The following is a 10,572-nucleotide window of genomic DNA, read 5'->3' on the forward strand; positions in this document are numbered from 1 at the left end:
TAAGGTACTAGTCCTCTTCCTCCCAGGATAGCTAGTGTCCATATTTTTCTTCTCACACCATTTCTGTACTGTCTAAAGCTCCTTTCTGTGGCCAGATGTGCCTTTTGCTCAGTGTTATGCATGGGACTGTAAGGAAACAACAGCTTAGGATCTTGTGCTTGCCCTGGATCAGGCAATTCCTTTATTCCTGTGTTTTGGAGAGGCTGGTCAAAGTCTTTAGGTAAGCATACATGGAAAGTCATGGCCAGCTTTAATTCCCTTACTTTCCTGTGTGAAGCCTTTAAATGAAATTAAGTGTGCTACTCTGCTAGTGTTGCCAATTAGAGAAGATATTCCTTAACTGAATTATTATATGCTATGGTGTGAGTAATGCATTCAAAAAGGGGCCATTTATAACGAATGTTATGTCAATTTTGTGCTTTATATTTTGCAAAATATCCCTCAGGAATTATTTTGCCTGCATTACTAAGTATCTTCATCTACGTATGTAGAGGTATCTCGTATTAAGTTTATTCGTGGTTTGTGTCATAGAATCTTTCATTCATTTAAGAACTTATGTTCCTAAACATAAATACAGATCTTTTTGTTCTCAGCTGAATTTGGAGTAGGGTTTTCTGTTTATGAATATTGCATTGTTTAAAGGGTAATCATTTGTACACAATGGAAATATATAGTTTTTGATTGTATTTTAGATGCTTCTGAGATTAGAGTGGATATCAGAGTCCCCATAAATGGTCTGAGCTACAGAGCTGTGAAAAGAATGGATTTTCAATTTTCTGAACAAAATGAACCACCCCAAATTATGTTAGGTCAAGTGAAACATTTTTCCAACCTGAAATGGATTTTTAACATCTTTTCAGTTATTAATTTTTGTCAGTTTAAAATACTTTGTATGAAAAACTCCGATAATGCTTTCAAAAACATTGAAACAAAACGTTTCAGAATTGTGTGTGTTCTGGGTTTAATTTTTTTGACCAGTGCTGCCTGGTGAATCCGTCCAAGTTTGCAGGTAGTAACGTCAGACCTCTGACTGCATTTCTGGGTGAATAAATTATTTGTCTGAAAAGTTTTAGCATGCTATAGTCCTGGCAGAAATTCATCTTGGTGACCGCCACAATTTCTTTCTTCCAGTTAGGATCCAGGAGTGAAAGGTTGGGTTTTTTCTGTACTTACTGACTGCAGATAGGCACCTCTTTAGCTGGTCTAAATCAGCATAGCTCTGGTGGATTTATACCTGCTGAGGAGCTGTCCCTTTTTTGTTCATTACTAATTCCTTAAACTGATTCTGGCTTGATTTTCTGTTAGTTCACCTTGACTTATTGTCCTTCATTATTTTAATATTCATTTATGTTTTTGATCACCTGCTGACTCAATCATTTTTGAGCCCTTGTATTGCATTGCAATAACTAATTTCTAACACTAACAATCTTGACTTTTCTAATAATTGTTTACTTTTTTTTTCACTCCTTTTTCTTTTGGTGTCCTCATTAATCTTCTCTCACCAAAATTTTTTTCTGATGTTTCAACTTTTTTCATGATTATGATGATTATTAATTTACATTTTACTTATTTGAACTCATTCCATTTCTTCCCTTTACACAGTGAAAATTGCTGTAGAGTCCATTAAAATCCCTCAGCTAATTCCTGGTGGGTTCTGGCAGTCTGTGCAAGTTCTTGTCACTGGAGTAGCATTTCTATCCTGATCACCTTTCTTTGTTTTGGAACTGGCGGCATACATGAACCAGTAGAAAACAGTTAAAAATTTTGAACTGGAATTTCAAATGGAAAAATAGTTCTGTTTCCACTGTTTCAGTTGTTTAATGATGTTTTCTTTACTGATGCTGTTCTTCTTCTAAGGACATAGTTGACCTGCAAACCTCTGATTTCTGCCGGTACAGAGGAAAGGTAGGGTGATATTGTTGGTCAAATGCTGCATCAAAGGTAATCCCACATGTAGGATGGATCTTTGCTTTACACGGCGAGTGATTTTCTGTAGTGGGTGGTCTGAAGAAGAGTAAAAGCTGCTACTTTGAGTTAACATTTGACTGTGAATAATTTAGTAACACTGATATTCTTCTAGTTCTGTGAATATTTTATGACAAGCTTTGTGAAGAATCTGTAACTTCAAGTGTCAGATCAGCGTGAAAAATGGCTTTCATTTAGGTTTCTCCAAGTATATACACTGACTATTTTGTATCTACACTCTTACTCATCTGATGTAATACACATGGTCAGTTATAAATTAAAAACTAGGTTAATCATTACAGTACAGAAAGACTTATTAGCAGTAGATGACAGACATTCTTGATAATTTTGGCCCAATCATTTAATTGTCACTTATATTAGTTTATCTGTAGTAAAATGAAAGTGGTGTGAGGGAGAAAAATTGAAGCAAAATCTTATGTAATACTTCACCTGAGAACTTCATTGCATTTCAACTACGGTACTTATCTTAAACAGCTCCACAACAAACTGTTTTCATTCTGAAGTTATTGTTCTCGTTTTCCTTTTGCAAGTGCTGATTGTTGAAACTTCAGCTGTACCTGCAGCTTATAAATACCTGAGAATACAAACCCCAGCATGCCTAAAATCTGACTTTGGTGCTTTTATTGGCTGATATTTCACTCTCTGAGTCTGATTTCTCACTCTGGAGCTCTCCACTGTAAAGCTGAATCAAAATCACATATCGCACATTGCTTTGGGGCTAAAAGGGTAGACTGACGGAGGCTCAGAGAAGTGTGTGCAGAGGTACTAGTCTCTAGCTGTACAAACTAGACCTAACTGCTGGCATTCTCCTACTGGTGCAGTGAAGCACACTACTCCTTACAGCCAGGTACGCTGTGCTATAGAAAAATCAGCCTCCCCAAGTATTTTCAGAATGTTTCCTTTTTTGTTCAGAACATCTCTGTTGTGAAACATTTTGAGACGATGAACTGCTGCTTGAAGTGGGAGGGGGAAAAATCAGGTACGGTTTTGATCTCAGCAGGAGCCAAAAGTCAGGAGCAGCTGCTGCTGGCAGAGGCACCGTCCTGATTTTGGTGAGAAATGGGGGCTGTGGGGGCCCCAGCTCATGGTAATAGCTTGTCTTCTTGCATGTCAGCACTGCTTGGGTTGCAGCAGCCCCCCCTGAAGCTCACAAAGGGAGGTGGCTGGATGCGCCACTCTGGCAGATAAGGTCTGTTGCGTGGGTATCTCCTGCCTCCAGTTATATCTGAGCTCACCTGGGACTGCTGTTGTCCAGCAACCTGAATCTTGCAGCCGTCTCTCTCAGCTGACTGCTGGGACCTTCTCTTTCCAGCCAGCAGCCCCGGGCTGCATGGGGGTGAGCAGCCAGCCCAGCCTGCACACTGCGGGACGAGGGCTTAATGCCAGCTTAAGTTCTGCAGGGGCTGCAGCAACCAAGATTCCCTCTCTCCCCAAAATTCCCAAGACAGCCCAGCACCTGAGGGGCATATCTTGGATTTGTGAGAGGTAGTAGCTCCAGAGTCAGGCCGCTCTGCTCGGCTTTTAGAAACCTACAGAGAGCAGCGGCTCTCCCCAGGTAGCTGCAGGCACTGCAGCTACAGCTCTCTCTCCCAGGAACTGGCAACTTGCCTGTCTTCCAACTAAGCAAGAGATGGTGCAGCATGCAGAGTGCTGTGTACCACATCCTCCTGAGAATAGCAAGGACCTCAAGAAGCAATGATGAAAACATATCTTTCTAATGAGCTGACTGCCATTAGCAGTTTTTATTTTGAGGGTCTCTGGTGCTATGTAAAAGCCTGAATAATATTTAAGCATAGTTTAATAATGGTAAAGAAAAAAACAAACCCTAATGTTTTAGTGTGTGTCTGTGTGTATGTGATGGACTAAAATAAAACCTCGAGCAATAGTAGCTGTGCCATGAGAGTGTAGGTCTTTCCCTTTCTTAGTATTGAAAAAAAAGGTTTATAGTAGGGTTTTTTTGGTAGTAAAATATTTGTTCTCACAAGCCAGTGTAGAAACCTTTCCAGTTAAGATATGCTGTTTTGCAGTTGAAATTGCTACCAACAATTTTCAAACATCTTTGTGGCATCTCCGTGAAGTCCAAAGGCATATTAAAAAGCTTCTCCTTGGTCAGGCAAGAGGTTGAGTGTGATCTTTCTAAAACCCTGGTGAAATGCAAATAAATCCATAAATCCAGATTCGCTAGACTTCAAAGAAGTCATCTTGTACTGCCAGCCCTGAGAGAGTGATAGTAACTTTAAGCAATGTTTGAAAGGACCAAAATGGGAGCACAGAAGTAATTTTGCTTTGCTGATCCAGTAGCAGGAGAGGCTGTTTTAGGGAAGACAAAGCACCACCAATATCAGAACATCATGAAGGCCAGATACAGTATCTCTATTTGAGTACCATTTACTCACCTGCAGGAATCCCAATTAACTGGAATTACCACCCCAATTAAGCAGCAGTCCTTGCCATTAAGTATCATTAGGCTTAATTTGGTTCCCTGGGAAATGTCCCGATTAAGCGGATTTCATGATTAAGCACCTGTAATAAATGTTTTAGCTTACATCTAAAATTCTTTTTTATTTCATGGGATCCGATTGCTAGCACCCAAATAGGAACTAATATGCCAACTACTACTTTTGTCATTTTGTTTTATTAATTGCCTTGTATATACTAACTTCTTATCTTGGCTTTGCAAAGTTTTGACAAGGAAATCTTTGTATTTTTACACGGTGATTTTGTAATGCAAACATAATCCCTGTATATCTCGCTGCTCTTGCTCTCTGTCTGACAGCCTGATTAATATTTTGTCACTATTTCTTAAGACAGCAGCAAACCTCACATGAACATCAGCCATATTTCAAAGAAACACCCCTTTTGCTGTACTTTGGAGGAATTTTACTTGGCCAGCCTTAAGTTTCTGCTTGATGGAAGAATAGTCTTTCATGACCAGAAACAGGTATAGAAAACATCTCCAGTACCAAACTGTTCAAATGACCATCCATCAGGTCTCCTTTCTCTAAAAACAGGTGGTGACAGATAAGCTGTGTTGTAGGAAAGATCTCTAGCCTGAGTCAGTGGCCTAAATTAGGGTCCACGTTGCAGATGCCAGGAGAGTGTAGACGTACCCAAGACAGCTGTAAATAAGGGACCAGATCAATCCAGCCACAGCAAGCCCAATGCTTTGCTGGGGTTAATTTACTCTACAACTCATGAAATAAAGCCCTCTAGAGGGACTAAACAATATAATGAGAAATGGAGTGGGGAATTGTGGGGTTTAGTACTGCAAATATATAAAGATCTAATACCAGCTGGCAGTAGCATCTCTGATGAGTGTGGACTGTTGAGCTGTGCAGTTTACAGACAGAGAAGACGACCAAGGTCCTTTGCAGTATAAGCTGACAACTCCTATATAATCATGGTGTCAGATTTGTCTTGAATAGCAGCAAGGACAGTGCATTTGCTGAAGAAACATGGCATCACAGGAAAGTGTCTATTTGTGGAGCCCAGAATTTTTTTTTTTTTTTTTTTTTTTTTTTTTTTTTTTTTTTTTTTTTTTTTGAAACATCACTGATTCACTGACCCTCCACTGAATCCAAGGCTGAGATCCAAGAGATTCTCAGCAGGGACTTTTGGCCCTATGGCCAAGAGCAAATTTACGATGACTTTATAGTGAAAGTCGTTAAATGGTCACAAAAACACCTTACTTTTCTAAAGGAAGAGCTTAAGTTTACTTTTTTTGCTGAATTTAAATTTACACATCAGATAAAAGAGAATATGTATGGGCAAAATCTATTAAAAACAGTCAAGGGAAGAAGCAAGGAAAAGGAAGTGGCGTTATTTCTCCAAGAGATTAAACTGGAAAGGAATAGAATGGAACTGAATAAGGGACTCCTTTAATCAGCTCTCTCTCTAATGGGAATGTATGACCAAGGAATCCTTTTTTGCATGTATGAAACATCAAGGGGTTTTAATCACAAAATAATGATGGGAGCATACATTAATTTGTAGGATCAGAAAGCACTGAAAAAGTGGAATGGAGTACAAGTACTTCATGGCATTATGTACAGAGGGTTTAAACATCTTGAACTTGTGCCATGTACACATTCCTTAAGTGGACAAAAAGCAATGAAAAGGTCTTGTCAGGAAGGGAAACACTTCTACAAACAGCTCTAAACATAAACAAATATGCTTTGGGTCCCTGAAATGCTAAGGAAAACATACCAAGAAGAATAGAAACTATTTTAAAGAATTTTCACATCTGCTGGGTGTTTGTCTCTCTCTCTCCCTCTCCCCCTTCCCACCCCCCTTCTGCTTCCATCTCTCTCTCTCTCTCTCTCTCATTCTCTCATTCTGTCTCTCTCTCCCCATCTTTCTTCCCTTGTACAGGTATTCAGCAGCAGCAGAAATAACATGAGAAATTTTGGCACTTTCCTATAGATAATCCTACAAGTGCACTGGTCAGAGAAAAAATATTCAGATTTATAAATTGCTTAAAGTAGGTTTTTTCTTTTGATGTGTGCATAACTCCCATAAATGTTAATGCTAGGTCTGGGCTTCAAAAGGAGAATACGCCCCTTGCTGTACTGTAGAGTTAAGACATAAGAAAATTTAGGAAATGGAAGAACCCATCTGGCTCAGCACTCCTGCTATTTATTTGGTTTTGGAGCTGTGAAGAAAAGAGAGAATTAGATCTCTCCCATCTATATAATTTTACCTAGTTTTCCTGCATACTAAAATACAGATGAGTACATCAGATTATTTCTGTGGGTTTTTTCCTTGGTTGCCTTAATTTCTGTATCAACCTTTCCTTCTCCTCCCAACACTGATACGTAAAATAAAACAGGTCAATAATTCTCCGAGTTGTTTACGTTGTTCACGTAACCGAGCTGAGAGATGGATCGCTGACCAAAAGGCCACCTGACCTATCTTCTAGTGCACTGTGTGGTTGGAGCATGCTAAAGTAAAACTTAAAAAGAAATAATTGTAATGTTTGGTAATGAGTCTAGGTACTATGAGTATGTGCATCAATAATTACAGCCTAGCTGTAAACCTGGAGATGATCATATGCCACAGCTCTGGGTTTCAAGAGAGCAAATGTGAATGCTGTCTTATTAAACCAAAACCTTTAAGCTGCATAGCATGTCCTTCCTCTTAGAGCCTGAGTTACCTACGAGCGAAGAGCCAAATGACATGTCAGCCAGAGCTATTGAAACAGGCTGGCCAGCTGTAGAGCAGTCAACTGTACTCATGTGGATGATAGTCTCAACAGGATGGCCAGCCTTCTGTGAGGACCAGAAGATAAGGTAAGGGGAGAAGCAGTCTGCTCCTTGAGGTGAAGTGGCCCAAAGCTAAGGCTGTGGAAAGGACTTCTTTTTATTCTCCAGTAATGTAAGTGTTAACTGGGATGGTCTGGTTGTATTCCCAAAGTGCACGGGATAGTGTTTTTAGTGGCTGTGTGCTTCCTTCTGTTAGGCCACCTTTATGAAAAATAGAGCTGTAAGAGGCTAGTAGAGAGCTGCAAACTGCACACGGAGAGAGGTATCATAGGAACTTGAGACCGGGGTGGAAGGCATGAGGGGTGTTTCATACAGTGCTATTAGTTGTTCTAGTATGGGGGGGTGAGATAGCAATTGCTGAACTCATTTTGAGAGGCAGGATGAAAATCTCGGAAACTGCAAAAATGTTTTACGCAGTCTTGTGTAAAACAATAAGGAGCAGAACTCCTCAGTTCTCATAGTTCACGACGACAGAGCAATTTTCCATTTGCTTAGATCTCCTGCAAGGGTGCCTATTTTCTAGACCAGAGACGATTAAGCAGGTACCTGCTTCCAAAGAGGAATTTGCTAAAGTTTTCTAAAAATTTTCTAAAAATATTTGGTCTTTCGTGGTGTTTATCCACAGCAACTTCAAGTTACGTAAGTGAATTTTTAACAGTTTCAGAGATGGTACTTTGGTTTTGATGGCAGATGGGTATAGATGCTTCCTACTGACTGAATTCCTTCAAACACAGTAAAATTCTCAGGACAATAAAAGGTGAAGCTTTTGACATAATTTCCTTAGCTGAGGCCTGTATTTTCCACTGACATGAGAGGTGTTCTGTCTGCATGGGGAAATGCGGAGGCAGGACCTTTAACGTGGGCATTACGCTCTTTTAAAAGCAGTGCTGTAAAGCTGTCTAGACTCACTGAAAATAACCAGTGAAATATTTTACCTGGAATAATTTGGTATTTTGGCCAGCATGCTAAGCAATATTCTAATATTTCTAGTAAAATAACTGATGAGGGACTTCATATATCCTAAAAAGCTCTATTAAACAGAAAATCCTGCAGATTTCTGCCTTCAGTTATGAAGTTAGGCTGATTCTGAGACCTCTGTATGCACATCCAATGAGAATTTGCACATTTGCCATTAATCAATAGTGGATGAAAAAAATACTTCGCTTGTAAACAGAAGTCTTAGTGATCAAAAGGAACATATCAGGTTAGAATTTTTTTTGCTAAATGTTATGTATTGCACTCTTTGTTTAGTATTTTATTGTTTGCTATAAAATTTTAATAATGGCCTGAGCAACATGATGTTAAAATGCTTGCATGTGTCTTCCCCACTACTGATGAACTGATCTCGAACAATCGTTTGAATCCTGAACAAGAGGTCCCTTTATTATTATTTTTTGTTCTTTCACATGATCAGAAATCCTTCTGAGGAGAGAGCTGGTATCTGTGGAAAGCATCTGACTTCTAAACAGATTGCGGGTTAAAGGAGTCGCTCGGACAATACAAATAAGTAGCCATTTATTATATGCAAATATAACAGGTTGACATAAACCCCATGACTTCAGTCAACTAGAAAATAATACTATAACTGAGATATGTTTTTGAAGTTGCTGTTTAGCTTCATATAAGGGGAGAAAATCTCCTGTAGCTCAGATGGGCTTATTTGAAACCAAAGCTTTTGATGTTATAATGTGCAGTCTAAATTCATTAATCCCTCTGTTCAAAAAAAAAAAAAAAAAAAAAAAAAAAGGTCGTCTCTTAAATGAGTAATAAACATAATAATGAAAATAACTGCCAGGAAGAACATGAGTTACATCACACTTAGTGTTCCAGCTAAAGATGAAAATGAACTTTGGAAACACAGGTTATGCTAAATGAATTTAATTTGTGTTTTGATACAGAATGTTTAAACATGTTGTTATTTCTGGCACCGGGGCTGATAGCTATTAAATGAGAACATCTAAGAACATCAAAGGAACTGGACCTTTTATACTCTTCAGCACCCCCTTGGAGATGTTTATCTGGGCTGTTATCTGGATCCCATACAAGCATCGAACAATGTGCCAGTCTCACCAAGTTACTCTCTTTTCCCAAAAGTTCTGACGCATGCATTTCCTGCACAAATGTTCCATATTTTAGAGTTCACTACAAGTGCACAAATAAAAGTAGTTTGTACTAACAGACTTGACTGTAGATACTTGAAGTTTTTCTTCTATAAAGTATTTGAAATAGAAAAGAAAACTTCCTTCTGTTTGACTCAAACTAAGTTTCCAGATGTCAGGGTCAAAGGTTGGAGATAAAAGTATCAGGTTTTGGCCTACTCTAACTAGACTTCAGGCCCAAATGTGTGAGATCTTCCCTAGAGGGGGTTCCTTTTGTACTGGTTCAGTTTTCTTCTTTAGCCTCTCCCAGTAAGAGGTCCCATTCCATGCTGCTGAATTATGATACTTCATCTCAATCGTTAAGACACTTAAAACTTGTATTTACTGTTTAACACTTGGCTGCAAGTCAAACCTTTTAAATATCTCTTTTTAAAACTTTTCCATTTTTGAAGGCTGTTAATTCTTTTCTTCCTGGGGCTTCGGTGACTCTGCGTGGGTCCTCTCGGCTGACATTACAAGATTCCTGCTCCAACTATGCCAACAGTGTGCAGTAAAAGAAGAAAGAGGCCTTACAATTTACACAGAGCCTCAGAAGATGCGTAAAGGCTACAAGATATTAGCCCTGCTCTCCTCTTGGCATGTTCACTGGCTTTTTGGTTTGTTTGTTTTTTTCAGCAGCTGAAACACTTCAACTACCTGAGAGAAAAAATTAAAACTGGTACATAAATCAACAGAAGAGCCTGGAAAGTGGTTCAGTCAGATATTTATTAATGTAAATAATGTAAACAATGAAATGAAGGCTCTGAGGACTAATTGTAGGTGTTAGGGTTCAAGTCTAACCCGTCTCTGGTCACAGGGTGAGTACTTTGGCTAAACCCTGAAGGTCTATGTGTGTGAAGAAAGCACCCTTCTGGTCACGGAGGGACTGTGGAGCCAAGAGACCCTGGAGGCATTCTTCCTGCACTCCTCCTCCACAGGGAAAAAGGTACTGCTTGGTTACAGATCGTGACTTCTCCACTCATTCTCCTCCTCTCTGCTTCGCAAGGCATCTGCGTTCCCATGTGGTACACAAATGTGCATGCTCCCCACGCCTTCCCCAGCAGTGCTCTCCTGTCTCCTCTCATGGAAGCATGCCACTTCATCTGCATTTGACAGAGAAGGCAAAACAGAATTTGAGAGGTGACCAGCACTGTGGCAGTTAGCATATAGTTTGGAGAGACCCAATT

The sequence above is a fragment of the Aquila chrysaetos genome, chromosome 10 (genome assembly GCF_900496995.4).
Source record: "Aquila chrysaetos chrysaetos chromosome 10, bAquChr1.4, whole genome shotgun sequence".
Lineage (NCBI taxonomy): Eukaryota > Metazoa > Chordata > Aves > Accipitriformes > Accipitridae > Aquila > Aquila chrysaetos.